Here is a 16,398-nt window from a genome sequence, read left to right as displayed (position 1 = left end):
CCACAGAGAAATTCCAAAGTAACTTAGAGACAAGTGGAAAAACCAGGAAGATGCTCTTGGGAGCTAACTTTCAGGCACTGCAGCTTTTAATAAGTTGATTCCATGTTGGGGCTGAAGCAAGCCAGTTGCAGAGGGCAGGTCCAGACCTAACTTCACTCCCAAGCCCCCAGACCTCCCCTGACTGCTATGTTGTCAACTTGAATCAGCACATAGGAAGAGTACTGTGAACAAGGCTGGGGGTGCCCAGAGGGAAGAACCCAAGTCATCTCCCACCAGGAAAGGAGATGGGACCGAGCCCCATGGAACTGCCAGGGAGAAAGTGGAGAAAAACATCTCCACTTTACATGTGCCATGAACACATTCAACTCGGCGACAGTCAGTAGCCGGGGCAGCAGGCAAAGACATGCCGACAGAGCAGTTAGGTAAGAAGTAGAAAAGGTGCTTCCCTGGTGGCGCAGTGGTTGAGAGTCCACCTGCCGATGCAGGCGACGCGGGTTTGTGCCCCGGAGCGGCTGGGCCCGTGAGCCATGGCCGCTGAGCCTGCGCGTCCGGAGCCTGTGCTCCACAACGGGAGAGGCCACAACAGTGAGAGGCCCGCGTACCGCAAAAAAAAAAAGAAAAACAGAAGTAGAAAAGGAATTCGAAAACTGGGGGATCAGTGAGGACACTTCACTTGGCCATGGGAAAATCATGACAGTTGGGGTCACACAGGACAATTCGGGCTATTCTTAGCTGTGTGTCACCGCATACATCGCTGAACTTCTCTGTATCTGTTTCCTCATCCTTAAAATGAGGATAATGACGCCTTTCAGGGTCTGGGAGAGCATGTGGTAAACTGTAATGTGACCTACAGACGTGAGGGATGTGTTGCTGGTGTGTTATTGTCATTGTTGTTACTTATTTTGAATCCAGGGCTGGCCCCAACCCAAAAGGAGAAGTCAGCTCAAAGGGTCAAGCCTGCCGTCTTTCTTTATCTCCCTTCCCGAAGTTCCCCAGCTCTGATGCTATCCCAAGACCCTTTTTCGGGCTACAAAACCCACACTAAAGATTCAGAAAGATCCTTCTTCTTCCTACTTTTAAAGGGTACCTCAAGGAATGACGCAGTAACAGTGGTTTTCTAGAGCTCTCAAATTTTACCTAGTGAGCGTCTAGATTAAGTCAAGCCAAAGACCTGGACATAGGAAAGAACAAAAAACAAACAAACAAAACTCTCCAACATGCAAAAGTTTCCAAGTTTTCATACTGCTTGGTTATATATAGACCAGAGTTAAACAGATTTCAATTCACACACCAGATCTAATGGTATGAAATGCTATTTATGCTAAGAATGAACCTAAGCTGCATTTGAACTAGGCAGAAACATATACTGTAATTGATTAGTGATGTCTGTTAGGGGCACAGGAATGGAATGGCTATATGTGTGTCACACATTTGCTACTAGTATACGCAAAATATCTAGCTTCTTTTCATTTGGATTCACGTAGATGTATAGGTGCAGCTTCTGTGTATGAAGGCAGAAGACCCAGGGCCTGTTGCAGGAGCCCTTCTCCTCACAAAGAGCCTGGTTTTAACATTCCCACCTAACGTGTACTCCATCCTCCCTCTCACTTTGTGTTCTATTGAAAGCACCCTGTCATTTTTATGTTTCCACTCAGGAAACAGCAAACACGGAACAGAAAAAAAATCAAGATCCCATTTGCCTTGATGGATTCATTTTGATACTTCACTCAAGAGCTAGCTGCTTCCTGACTTCACATTTCACCATCAAAACGAGGGCCAGGGCAGGGCTGGGGGAGCAATCTTTCAGCAACATACCTGGCTGGGCAACAGCGTTCCACCTGGAGAAGCAATTCTGGGATGGCGGCTTTGAACCCCATCAGCCCATCCCAGCAGCCAACAGAGGAGGGAGACTCTGAAACATTCCCCCACCTGTCCCATCCTGTGGGCCGACACAGCCAGTTCTAACAGTGGACAGAAGCCCTAAGAGAACCAAAATGAGACAAAGCCAAACTATCTGTACAGATGAGGGAAGCAGGGCCCAGAGAGGGTAGTGATATGGCTGTGGTCACACACACAGAGTGTCCTCACTCTGCCTTGGGCACTTCACCTCTGCACTGCTTCAGGCCACTTGATGTACAGATGTTTCTACTCATTTCCCCAAGGTGGGGGCCGAGGGGTCACATCAGGGGCTCAAGCAACCCCAGAACCAGATCGGAACAAGGTGGTGTTCTGCTATGGGCAGATGGGCCTGATGCAGGAGGGGACGCACCTCCACAGAGCAGGGAGGAGGGACAAGGACTGTGGACTCCAGGTCCTTGCCAGAGGTTTTCATGAATAACTACTTGGTCCCTGATAGACAATCCCAGCATGACTGAGATGCAGTCCACAAATGTGATGAGCACACCATGGCTCGAATCCAGCCCAGGGGAACTTGAACAATGGTTCATTCATTCATCGGACAAACTGTATGGCAAATCTTATGCCAGGCTCTGTGGCTACAATGCTGGAAAAGACATGACATCTACATCTTCATGTTGCTTAGAGTAACATCATGAACACTGAAGAGATGCAGTATTCGTACAATGGGATCCAACATAGCAATTAAAAAGTACAGACCAGGCTTCCCTGGTGGCGCAGTGGTTGGGAGTCCGCCTGCCGATGCAGGGGACGCAGGTTTGTGCCCCGGTCCGGGAGGATCCCACATGCCGCGGAGCGGCTGGGCCCGTGAGCCATGGCCGCTGAGCCTGCGCGACCGGAGCCTGTGCTCCGCGGCGGGAGAGGCCACAGCAGTGAGAGGCCCGCGTACCGCAAAAAAAAAAAAAAGCAGGGATGAATTCCACAGGTGTAACATTGAGTGAAAGAAGCCAGACACCAGAGAGCACATCCTCTGTGATTCCATTTATATGAAGCCCAAGAAGACGTAAAACTAATGGATCATGATAGAGTCAGAAAGGGGCTTAGCTCGTGGTGGGAGGAGGGGAGGTATGGATGGGTAGAGACACTAGGGAGCCTTCTGGGGGGAAGGAAATGTTCTATATCTTGAGGTGTTCTATATCTTGTGGTTTTGTGTGTGCGTGTGTGTGTTGCAACTCAAAAAAAGTTTGTGTGTGTGTTTTTTTTGAAGTCATTGACACTGTCTATTTATACATGTTTCACAGCCAACCAAGGAAAAGGCTCAAAGACAGTTTTGCCTGAGCCTGAATCCTTCCTGTGAAGTGTGGGACTGGGGACTCTGCAAACCCATTTGTATTTCCCGCTAATCACAGCGGGCAGCCCTCCTGGCCAGCCTGGGCAACAGTGTCGGCAGAAATGCCCCTTCCCACCGCCCGTGCTTGGAGCCCGCAAAGGAATTGGCTGTTTCACATTCTGAGCTCGAACAGAGGACCAGCGGGGCGACCAGGGCCTTGGGGGGCCCAGATGGCACCCGCTGGGTGCAGAGACACACGAGTCTCGTATGGATGGCAGGCCGGAGCCGGCCGTGGAGGCTCCAGGCTCCAGACTGACCTAGTTTCAAGCGAGCTGGGGCTGGCACCAAGCTTCCGAAGCTCTTTCCTCTGCTCAGTATGGGATGGAGGGAGCCCAAAATAGCAACCCCCTCTCACCACCCACACAGAGACAACAGGTGGCTGGAAAAGGAGGGGTGGGGGAGGGGAATGGCTGACAGGTGGAGGGCGGGGACTCTGGATGGAACTGTCTGGCCCTTCTCTGGGGCACAACCAAGGGGCAGAGAAAGGCAGGGTAGTGACTTTACAGGACTCTGCTGCCACCGCCCACCATCACTCCCACGTCCACAGTGATGACTCCAGTATGTCCCCAGCCTGGACCTCTCTCCTGGGCCCAGACTCACATCTCCCACAGCCCATGGCCCACTGGGCATCCCCACTGGAATGTTCAATGGCATCTCAAGGGTGATACAGCCAAAAGCAAACAGCTGATTGGCTCCATCTCAGGACAAGGCCCCTCCACCCTTCCAAGTGCTCTGGCCAAAACCCCCCCGACCCCTCTTTCTTTCACGTCCCACCTGCAATCCATGCAGTGCAAACCTTGCTGGTTCCACCTTCAACTTGTAGCCAGACTCTGACCGCGAGCACCTCTGACCACTTCCACCACCTCCATAGCAGCCACGTGGTCTGAGCCACCATCGTGTCTCACCTCTCGGCTGGTCTCCCTGCTTTCTGCCCTTGCTCCGTCCAGTGCATTCTCTGCACGGCACACAGAGCGAGAGCCTGTAAAAAGGACCTGGAGCCTCTCCAATTTCATATGTTACTGCTCTCCCCTGCTTGCCCTGCTTCTACCGCATTGGTCTTCCCGCCATCAAACACGCTGCACAGCTCCTGCCTCAGGGTCTTTGCACTGCCTGATCCGCTGCCCGGAAAGCCCTTCTCCCAGATATCCACACGGCTCCTTCCTCACCTTAGGTGGAAACCTTACCTGACAACCCTATTTAAAATCGCCATTCCTAAGGACAGGGAACTCTCCTCAATATTCTGTAATAACCTATATGGGTAGAGAATCTGAAAAAGAGTGGATACATGTATACGTGTAACTGAATCACTTTGCTGTACACCTGAAACTAACACAACATTGTAAGTCAACTCTACTCCAACAAAATTTTTTAAAATAAAAAGACAAAATCGCCATTCCTTATTCCCCTCCTTAGAATTTCTCACCATCTGACACACAATACGTTTTTACTTATTTATTTTGTTTGTTGTCTATCTCCCCAAATTAGAATGTTAGAAGCATGAGGGAAGGGGTGTTTTGGGTCTGTTTCGTTCACTGCTATATCCCCAACACCAAGAACAGTGTCTAGCTCATAGCAGGCATTTAATAAGTTGTTGAGGGCTTCCCTGGTGGTGCAGTGGTTGGGAGTCCGCCTGCCGATGCAGGGGACACGGGTTCGTGCCCCGGTCCGGGAGGATCCCACATGCCGCGGAGCGGCTGGGCCCGTGAGCCATGGCCGCTGAGCCTGCGCGTCCGGAGCCTGTGCTCCGCAATGGGAGAGGCCACAACAGTGAGAGGCCCACGTACCGCAAAAAAAAAATAATAATAAGTTGTTGAATAAATGAATGGGTCCAGGCCCAGCGACCTCCCTCTGGGGCCACATCCTCGGCAGCAAAGCTCTTCCCCTTCCTCCTGGCCCCTTAGTGCCCACACGCAGGGCAGGTGTGTCTCCAGCAGGTCCCTGTGTCGCCTCAGAGGTGGGGACAAGGAACCCCCTCCTTGGGTCGCATGGCTTTCCCTTCCCCACCCCACCCCCGTTCAACCTCCATGACGCCCTTTGCCTCCTTGTGCCCCCTCATACCTATCCTGCCTTTTACAGTTTACAAAGAGTTTTGCCAGCCTTCACACAAGCCCCGAGAAAGGTTTCAGCATCCTTGTCACCCAGTCTAAGGCCCAACGACACGTGTCAGAGAGGGAGGAGAACCCCCCCCAACCTGACACCAGTCTTGGCCTATGCTGGGTTTTGCCATGTCTCTACCACCCGATCCCCCCAGAGCAGCACAGGGATGACATTGACCATGCTGGACAGAGGACAGGCAAACCAGCAAGGCTCTTGCCGCAGGGAAAGTGGGTCAACCAGAAACCAGCAGACTGGGGCTGGAAGGAGGATGAAGGGATTAGGGGCTGGAGTGAACCTGGGAAGACACCAGGGAATTGTTTTCCCCCTCAATCTAAAGCCGATACTGATCAAAACACAGGAAGCAACACCCTTGGTCGCTTAAATGTACATCCCTGTGACCACGTAATCCCCCGCCTAGAGATTCATTGCAAGGCAATCACAGAAGGCATGCACACGGTGACTGTCCAGAGATGTCCATCCCAGCAGTGCTGGCAATAGGAGAAAAATGGAAACCATCTGAGTGTCCACCAGCAGGGCAATGGGATGAATAATCGTGACTTCCTCGAGAACAGTGAATGGGACCTACATCTCCTAACTCGGAGAGGCAACCATGACGCTGAGCACAAAAGCACGTGTTGCATGAGCCCATTCTTGTGTTTTTTTAAAGGTGTGTATATTTGCACAGGAAAGTGTCTAGAAAGATTCACATCAGAAACGTCAGCAGTGGTTGTCTCCAGTTAGAGAGCCCAGAGGTAAACTCTCTTTTTTATTCTTTTCTGTCTTCTACAAATAATTTGACAATTAGTATATATTGATATTCTTAGTTCATAAAACAGAAGGATTCACCCATTTGAGAAAAACGCATTAAAAACTCCAAAGGCTTCCCCGAGGGCCCAGCCCGCAGGCCCATCTCTGCAGCCAGACCTTGGCACCGCCCGAAGAGAGCCGTCTAAGCTGAGGCCCTGGCCCTCCAGCCCGGCCTCTCCTTTTTAGTGTCATCAGGTGTCTGTGTGTGACTGAAGAGGGGGAAACAGAGAAAAGAACCACTTCCTGCAGAGCTGGTAGTGGTGGCTGCTCTGGGGGGGCGGGGAGGAGGGTCGTCCACCCGAAGTGAGAACACTGAATGCAGCTCTGGGGGCCACCCTGATTCATGGGCCAGTGGGGCCATCAGTGAGGCCCTCTGTGTGGTCTCGGTTGACCACAGGCAGACCAGGCCCTAGGGGAGATACACCCAGCGGCACTCGGGGCCCTGCAGGGAGGCTCAGCCTCCCTCTGCACGGTCTGAATATGGGAGTATGGTCTGAAGCAAGACTGAGCACGAGGCCACAAGAAATGGAACCCCCTGCTGGTTTCCACAGACACCCGCATGTCAGAGTATGTGATGGGACCCCCGTCCCTCTCCAGGGAACATGTGGGCTGGTCCCCAGCAGCCTGGGGGAAGCTTACCAAATCCCCCACTGCCCCATTCGTGCAGGGAGGATCAGAATCACTGAAGTGACCGCCTTCTATCCATCTCTGTATGCAGGGTGCCCAGCACAGGCCCGGTGCTTCGTGCAGCCTCAGTCAATGAAGGTATGAATGAATGAATGAACGATCCATCCACAAAGATGACCCACACCACTGCTTTGAAAATAAGCATCTCAGGGGCTTCCCTGGTGGCGCAGTGGTTGAGAGTCTGCCTGCCGATGCAAGGGACACGGGTTCGCGCCCCGGTCCGGGAAGATCCCACATGCCGCGGAGCGGCTGGGCCCGTGAGCCATGGCCGCTGAGCCTGCGCGTCCAGAGCCTGTGCTCCGCAACGGGAGAGGCCACAACAGTGACAGGCCCGCGTACCGCAAAAAAAAAAAAACAAAAAAGAAAATAAGCATCTCAGTTCATGAGTGTCTCAGGAGCTGGAAGTGCATCTATGACCTGAAGACAGAAGCTGTTTTTATTTTTATTTATTTATTTATGTATTTATTTATTGGCCGCACCGTACAGCATACGGGATCTTAGCTCCCAGACCAGGGATCGAACGTGCGCCCCCTGCCTTGGAAGCACGGAGTCTTAACCACAGGACGGCCAGGGAAGTCCCAGAAGCTGTTTTTAAAGAGAGAGAAGAAGGAAACAGCCAGACCTGGAGAGCACAGGCCCAGTTACAGGAACAGGCCAGAGGACCCCACCTACCCGCACACAGCGGGAGGGGGAGTCGGCTTCTGGGAAGACGTGGGGCCTCACCTGGGGCAGTCCCAGAGGAGGGAGGTGATGGTGATGGGGCTAGGCCTCAGTTTCCTGCCTTCAGAGGGTGAGGGCCTGGCCGCATGGGTTCGGGATAATTAGGCCCAAGCCTAATTCTCCTTAGGCGTCCACGTAACAGATGAGGACATGAGTAGGGGCTTCTCTGCTTAGACTGAGTGACTTGGGGGTGTTCAAGCTGTGGCCTTTGCCTCGGGCAGAAGGGGACACGGACTGACCACTGCTGGGTTTGCCCTGCACCGGGAATCAAAGAGGCAGATTCCAGAGGGCTTGGTGCTGGCAGGGAGATGGGCCACTCAGTGAACCAAAGCAGTTTCCCAGTGTGAGCCTGAGGCTGTTCCAACCTTCCCCAGCCTGACCTTCCACCGCCACACGGGGGCCTGATTGGGCCACTGCCCACTGTCACCCCTCAGCACACACACATCCTGACTGTGGTGACGCTCAGGCCGGCAGGATGGACACACAGGAGCCATGTACCTGAACTACGGCCGAGATGCTAAGAACACAGACAAGCCAGTTCTGGCGGCTCCAGTCCCAGTGGGGGACTTAGATATCATTTGCTCGGCCCACCCTTTCTTCAGGCCCAGAGGGAGGAGACCTGCTCAAGTCAGAATCCGATCCGGGATCAGAAGCCAGGGCCTCAGACCCCCTGTGTACTGTACCATGGGGAGTTTTCTAGATAAAAGTCAGGGCTTCCCAAGAGGCCTGAATCAGCAGGATGTGGTATCGGCTCGCCCCATGGGGGCAATCCCCACGCCCCACTGCTCCATAGGCCCTCCAACCCAGCCTGGAGTTGGGGTGGGCAGGGTTGCAACTGACACCCCCGAGGAGAGTTTTCCCTCCAGAAACCCGAGGGAAATAGGATAAACCAAAAGGCACCTTCAGAGCCTTCTGAAGTTCTTCTGGCTCCAATTTACTGTGTGACTTCGGGCAAGTTCCTTTCCCTCTCTGGGACTCATTTTCCTGGTCCACACAATAAAGAGTTTGGTCTCTGAGGTTCCATCTGACCCTAAGAGGCTGTGAATGTCCAAGCCTGGACTCATTCTTACTGTGTCAGAGGGAATCAACCTGTCACGAACTAGCTAGTTACTAAAAACAGGTACTCCAAAGGGTGGCATGTTGTCTAAAAATTAAGATCCAGGTACCAATGGTCATTTTTTTCACCTGATATTTCACTGAAGAAAGTGAACAGTTGTGCCACCTGCAAAGCATTCCCAAACATGTTGTTGGCCGGGTGACAGCTGCAGCTCCCTCCATCTATTTATTTTTTTCTTATTCTTTTTGTTTTTTCTTTTGCCATGTAGAGCGGCTTGCGGCATCTCAGCTACCCAGCCAGGGATTGAACCCAGGCCACGGTAGTGAAAGCCCAGAATCCTAGCCACTAGACCACCAGGGAACTCCCTTTCTTTTTCTCTTTTATCTACTTTTGCCCGTGAATCTGAAACACATTAATTGGACATTTGGCCATAATACCTTGCACATGCTGAATCTCCCCTTAGATGAGAAGCTCCTGGCGGGTAGGGATTTTGCCTTCTATATTTTTGTGCCCTAGTGCCCAGCGTGGTGCTTTAGGCCCTATAATGACTATTACTGTTGCTGTTGTTGTAATTTTCAATTAGAGAGCCTGATAGGAATTTCACATCAGATCCAACCCCCTCTCTTTACAATTGGGGATACCGAGGCCCAAAGCAAATTTTATTTAGTCTAACACCAGATTGTAATCTTGTTAATTTTACTTCAAATCAATCCATATAAGTCATTGAAATTTAAATCTAATGGGATTTTTCAGGGGTGGGAGATTTGACAAATTTACTTGAACATGAGTGAGAATAACTAAGAAATGTTTGAGAAAGAAGGATAATGTCCTTCCACATATCGAGAATACAGTTAAGTCTACAGATTTACAGAAATTAAAACTGACTAGATTAACTAAGGGAAAAGAAGAGAGAATCCAGAGAAAGACCCAGATTTTTAACAAAATTCAATAATGTGGTGGTGTTTCTAATCCGTGGTGGGGACGTGGAGTTTTCAGATAATGGTGTTGAAGCAACTGCTCTCCTTTTGGAGAAAAAAGTTAAGAAATAAAAACTGTAAAGAAGATTTTAAATAACTGAAACAAGTCACATCTCACACCAGACTTAAAAACATACAGGTGGGTTAAAGAAGCCTGTTATAAAATAAAACAACAAAAATACTAGAAGAAACTATAGGAGAAAATTTCTGTAACCTCAATTTGGAAAAGGTCTAAGTATGATGTAAAACTAGTATCCATAAAGAGAAAGAAAAAGAATTTTGACTACCTAAAAATTTTAAACTTACGAATAGTGAAAGATGCCATAAAAATAAATTGTTGCAAACAAAATGGCAGGCCGAGGCAAAACATTTGCAACACATGTAACAAACAAAGAATTAATATCCGTGATATATAAAGAGGTTCTATAAGTCAACCAGGAAGAGAAAGACAACCTAAAAGAAAAACCGGCAAAAAATATGAATAGATAATTAACCAATGAAGAAATACAAATATTCACAAAACATATGAAAAAAAATGTCAACTTCCCTGACAATTAAAGAAATAAAAATTTAAAACGCAATTAGATATTTTAGACCTATCATATTGGTAAAAGTTAAAACTATTGGTAACATCCAGCTTTGAGGAGGTGGGGGACCATCAAAGCATTCCTACCATGACAGTAATCACGTCCACTGGTTCAACTGTCTTAAAAGAACCACTTTGGCATCAGCAATATCTCTCAAACTTTTAAATGTTCATACACGCAAAGCAACGCTACACCTGGAAAACCATCCTAAAAGACAGTAAACACACATGCCTAAAGACGTGTTTGCTGTGCTGTCCTTATTACAGAGGGAGCAGATTAAACATTGATGAAGAGAAGGATAAATCATGGCACACATATATTTTAGACAATTGGGCAGACATTAAAGACAATGACATAATCCACATATACTATCATGGAAAGTCACTCACAATTTATTGGGAGGTGAAAAAAGGGAAGCAATTATACAGTATATATGTATACAAGTATAATATCTCATTTTGTAAATAAATAAGTAAATACAGATTCAGACCAGTTCTGGAGAGGGACATCCAATGGGTGACCCACTGCAAGTCCCAGGATGCCTTCCACCAGAGCAGCTCCAGAATAGCCCAGGTCAGAGGCAGTACCAGTCTCGACACCTAGGTATACGTCCTGGCTCTGCAACCTGACGGCCAAGAGACCTTAGTCAAGTCACTAATCTCTCTGTGCCTCGCATTTTGTGACCTGTAAAATACAGGCACTCGTAGTACCTATACTTCATATGACTGATACAAGCATTAAGTGAGTTAATACCTATAAATATTTAAAATTGTTCCTGGCACACAGCAAGCCCTCAATAAATGTTACCCTCCCTTTAAAAAAAAAAAAAAAAAGATTAAGACCAAACTTTTAGCCACGATTACATCTGGTGGAGAATGATAGAGATGAAGGGATGTTGCTTTTTAAAAAGTTTATGTTGGGGCTTCCCTGGTGGCGCAGTGGTTGAGAGTCTGCCTGCCGATGCAGGGGACACGGGTTCGTGCCCCGGTCTGGGAGGATCCCACATGCCACAGAGCGGCTGAGCCTGCGCGTCCGGAGCCTGTGCTCCACAACAGTGAGAGGCCCGCGTACCACAAAAAAAAAAAAAAAAAAAAGTTTATGTTGGTGCTCTTTGAATATGTTTCAATGTATAATATTACACATATATACTGTGTTTGTGTGTGTAATTAACAACAAAACGATGTATCCCCACAGGCCCGCACACAAAGTCATTATTATTTTTATTTTAGAGATGAGAAAACTGCCCCAGGTTATATCACTTGAGACAGTCAAATGCTGTGAGCTGAGAAGGAAGTCTAGTCCCAGCTTGCCCGAACCGAAAGGCAGGTAGGACCCTTCCCCACCATGGCCCACCTGCCCTCAACCAGAACTTGGCCATGTGAATTGCTGACTTGGCCAACGATGGCTTGGGAAGCTAGAAGTATCAAGTGATCATGCATTGTTTCTTCAAGTGCTGTATTTAACATTTCTGATCATCAAAGTACTGTAGGCAACTGGGGAAGTATAGAAATGTTAAGAACCAGGAAAAAATAAAAGCCAACCACCAAGAGACAATTACTATTAATATTTTGGAATATTTCTTCCAACATTTTCACTGCATTTTTAAAACATAGTTGATATTACATTGTAGGTATGATTTTGTATCTTTCCTTGAAAATAACATTGTATCGGAGTCCTTTTCTTACGTTATTAAAATCTTTATAACCATCACAGTTTAAAAATATATCAATGTTTTAAGTAGCGGCATTTTATGCTCTATTTAATTTCACCTGACTTACCCACTCTTCCCCACCCACCCACCTAAACTGCAGGCGTCCAACTGTTTCATCTGATAAAATGTATTGAGTACATATTCTACGCCAGGCACAGAGATGACTAAGCCATGCTGTACCTCATACCACACAGCAAAATTAATTCTGGGTGGATTAAAGGGCTAAAGAAAAAAAAAATCACAGAAAGGCTTGAATAAAGTTGATAAGCATATTTATCAAACCTTGGTGAGGGGGAAGACTTTCTAAGCCTAAAGCTATGGGAGAAACCACAAAAGTAAAGATTATGAGGTCTGGCGACCAAACATTTTGTTGCTCTGTAAACAATGAGAACAAAAAAGTAAAGGTCAAATTGCAACCTGAGGAAAAGATCTGCAACAAATACGACAAAAGATTAATAGCCGTAATATATAAAGAGCTCATATAAATCAATACAAAACCCCCACTGAGACTCCAATACATAATCAGGGAAACGCTTAGACTCGTGTTTTCCAATATGGGGGCCACCAGACACGTGTGGCTATTTAAATTTAGATTTGAATGAATTTAGATTTAAAGACAAATAACTAAATTCAATCTAAATTTAAATCAAGCCAAAAATTCTGTTTCTCACTCAAACTAGCCACATTTCAAGGGCTCAAGAGCCACATTTGGCTGATTGGAATCCCATTAAACAGTGTAGATACAGACCATTTCTATCATCACAAAAAGTTTGATTGGAGGGCTTCCCTGGTGGCGCAGTGGTTGAGAGTCCGCCTGCCGATGCAGTGGACACGGGTTCGTGCCCTGGTCCGGGAAGATCCCACATGCCGCGGAGCGGCTTGGCCCGTGAGCCACGGCCGCTGAGCCTGCGCGTCCGGAGCCTGTGCTCCACAACAGGAGAGGCCAGTTTGATTGGAAAGCGCTGAGACCCTCCACAAAAGAAGACATACAAGTGACTAACCAACACATTTTTAAATATTCAGCTTCATTAGGAATAAAGAGAATGCAGATTAAACCAGGGTAGCATTTTATATTCATCTAATTAGAAGGAAAGCAGAAGTTGCACATTGAAGAGTAAGGAGTGACTGACCAATTGTAAAATAATTTGGCAACAGGAATTAAGAGCTGTAAAAACCCTTGGCCCAGTAATTCAGTTTTGGGAACAGACCCTAAAGAAATCATCAGAAATACAGAAAGAGCCTTACGCAGAAAGTTACCTATCCCTGAGTGATTTATATATTCAGAAAGAGAACCCAGCCTCCGGGAAGTGATTACACCCACTCTAACTGATAAACTATCAATAAAAATTATGTTTTTCCAAAAAGGTCTACTTGGGAAATACCTATAAGATTAGATTTTTTAAAAAAATCTTTCAAAACTGACCGGTGAGGATGACATCAACTATAAAAATACAGGGCCTATACCTGCAGAGTGTTGTCAAATGTCTGAAATAAATATCACGGGAGTCTTCATATTTTTTATGCTGTTCGGCATTTCTGAATATTTAACAATGGTCGTTTGCTGTTTTTATACAGAACTATAGAACTAGAAAAGTTATTAAAATTTCAGAGGAAGAGAGATAACCTAGTGATTAAGAGCACGGACCTTGGAATCAAAGCGGGGCTATAGCTCTCCGACCGCAGACAACGTCGTCTCAGTGTCCTCACATGTGAAGTTAACACCAGCCCTTCCTCATAAGGTGGTGAGAAAATTAAGCGAGATGTCGCCTGCAAAAGCCTGAGCACACGCAGACCATACACAAGAGCTACTGCTTTTATTAACATGGGAAATGCCTATTCACACTATCGCGGGTCAGACCAAGACCTAGAGTCCTCTGTTTAATATGCTCTCAACTGTGGAAACATATGCTTTCAATATAGGTTTTTTTAGAAGTCCGAAAAGATAAAAAGAAGCTATTCCAAACTACAAGAGGTCACCTCGGGGAGATGGGATTACGAGTTTCCTTTCTTTGTTTAAAGAAGCAAGAAAATGACTTTCTGTGCTTTCCAAATTTTCTCCAGTGAGCACGCAGTCTTTACAATAATAAAAATGCTTTAAAAACAAAAAACAAAGCTGAAATAAATAAGCTTAACTGGGTGTGCTAAAGAGGTCAGGTTTAAGCCAGGCAGTCAGGGACACATAAGTGAAGCATTTAGCAGGGTGGCCACAGCCAGATGGCACCACGGGGATCTCAGGGTGATGAGATTATGTGGTGATTTAAATTTTTTCTATATATTTTAGGTATCTTCCGATTTTTGTACAAAAGGTAGTAAATGAGTATTATTTTTTTCTAATCTAAAAGAGGGTAGTTAGGAAAAGAAAACTGAGCTCTCTGACCTTGGGTTGGGGAGGGAAACTGGGTCAGACAGAGACAAATACTAAGGGGTAGGGGCTGAGGTTTAGGAGGAGGGTGGCACAGCAACCACGGATGCCCAGAGAGGGGCACCGCACTGGGCCTGTGGCTGGGGGCTGGACGAAGAAGGCCTCCTTTCCCCTCACCCACCGGGGGACTCAGGCCGAGCACAGCTGCAAACACACCGGGGTAACAGCAGCAGGTTACCGGGACTGGAAAGCGGTCCCTTTTTGTTTTCTAAGTTTCCCATTAAATGCCTGTGAATTTTTTCACTATCACAGCAAATAGGAGAGAAGCTTGTGTTTCACAGTTCACATAGCTGATAACCAATCTATCACATTTCTGTCACTTAGAGATTTTTTTCCTCTGAAAACCTGGGAGTGGCCTTTCCCACCCTGTCCCCATGAGTCCCCCCAAAGTGGGGCCTCGTCATTCCAAGAGCTCCCAAACCCACAGGTCCCAGGCCACACACCTGGGGAACAAAAGAGAAACATTTAACATCGAAAAAGGGCCAGGATGTAAGGGGAAACAAACACCTTCTCCTCACGTGAGGTTGGGCCATTCCTCTCTCCCAGGTCCAGCTCCGTTGTGTCTGATTCCCTCCCCTGATTTCCAAGCTCCACGAATTCCCCAGGATCTCAGACAAAGCCTGAGAAGGTTCTTTGTCAACCAAAAGGAGGGGACCGCTGGGGCTCCGTGTCAGATCTGCTCAGGCCAGCACGTTTCTGAGGCTCTGAATTTAGAATTTTGCTTGAAATGAGTGGGCTGTCGACTAGAGTGCGAGAAGCCCGTGGTGATGCAGAGCGAAGCTGTGAAAATGCAGGGGCTCTGGGGTCTGCCAGCTTATCCGCCCCCGGGCAGCAGCCATAGAGTGGGGACAAGATCCTGGGCTCGCCATTTGTGGCAACATGGATGGACCTCAAGATGATCACACTAAGTGAAGTCAGACGGAGAAGGACCAATATCATATGATACCCCTTATATGCGGAATCTAAAATAGGATACAAGTGAACTTATTTACGACACAGGAACAGACTCAGACATAGAAAACAAATTTACGGTTACCAAATGGGAAAGTGGGGGGAAGGAACACGTTAGGAGTTTGGGATTAGCAGATACCCAGTGCTATATATAAAACAGATAAACAACAAGGTCCTACTGTATAGCACAGGGAGCTATATTCAATATCTCGTAATAAACTATAATGAAAAAGAATATGAAGAACATATATATGTATGTTTGTATAACAGAATCTCTTTGCTGTACACCAGAAACTAACACAACCTTGTAAATTAACTGTACTTCAATTAAAAAAAAAAAAAAAGATCCAGGGCTTGCAGGGTTGCAGAGCAGTCGATGGAACGGCTGATGATGCATGGAAAGTACTAGTAAATAGGAACTCCCTCCAGCCCCGGTCCATTGTTGCCATGGCAACAGGGAAGGCTGAGAGCTAGGGGGATAATGGGATGAAAAGGCCAGGGACCCGGAATGGAAGTCTCAGACGCCTTTCCGCCCTGGCCTTGGGCCTGTTCCAGTCACTTGACCTGGGGGCCTCAGCCCACTTTTCTGTACAGTGGGGTCCATGTCACCTCCAGCCCCAGCAGCCAGCACCATGCCAGGGGCTCCTCATGGAAGGACTCAGGAGCCCTGGGAAATGCAGGCAAGCTGTAATCTCTGGCAGAACAATTGATCACACACAGAGCCCAACAAAAAGCACAAAGCCCGGGTCCCCAGGCAGTGGTTTCCTGGTTTCCTCCGAGGCGAGAAGGTATATTCTCTGCAGCAAAGCCCAGCAAACCAACAAAACACGAGACCACGTTGCACGGCTTCGTCCTGCACCAGAGGTTCTGGGGCCTTCTGAGGTGCCGGTGAGGCACGGAGACTCAGACTAAAGGTATGTGCCTTCTCCCCCAAAAAATGCACAAACGCGCACTCGTGACATCGGGCAGCTCATGGAACCCTGAAGCGGAAACTGGACCCCAAGTTTGGACTGGGTCCCACCCCAGGCTCAGGGTGCACCTAGACAGCAGCCCTGGCCATGGGCAGCCCCTGGGGAAGTAGAAACCAGGCTGGAGGCCTAGCAGCCCCGGGGATTTGCCAGGCAGGTCCTCAGTT

Source organism: Neophocaena asiaeorientalis, unplaced genomic scaffold (assembly GCF_003031525.2).
Source record: "Neophocaena asiaeorientalis asiaeorientalis breed wild unplaced genomic scaffold, Neophocaena_asiaeorientalis_V1.1 scaffold43, whole genome shotgun sequence".
Taxonomy (NCBI): Eukaryota; Metazoa; Chordata; class Mammalia; order Artiodactyla; family Phocoenidae; genus Neophocaena; species Neophocaena asiaeorientalis.
Note: the sequence above shows the minus strand (reverse complement) of the source record.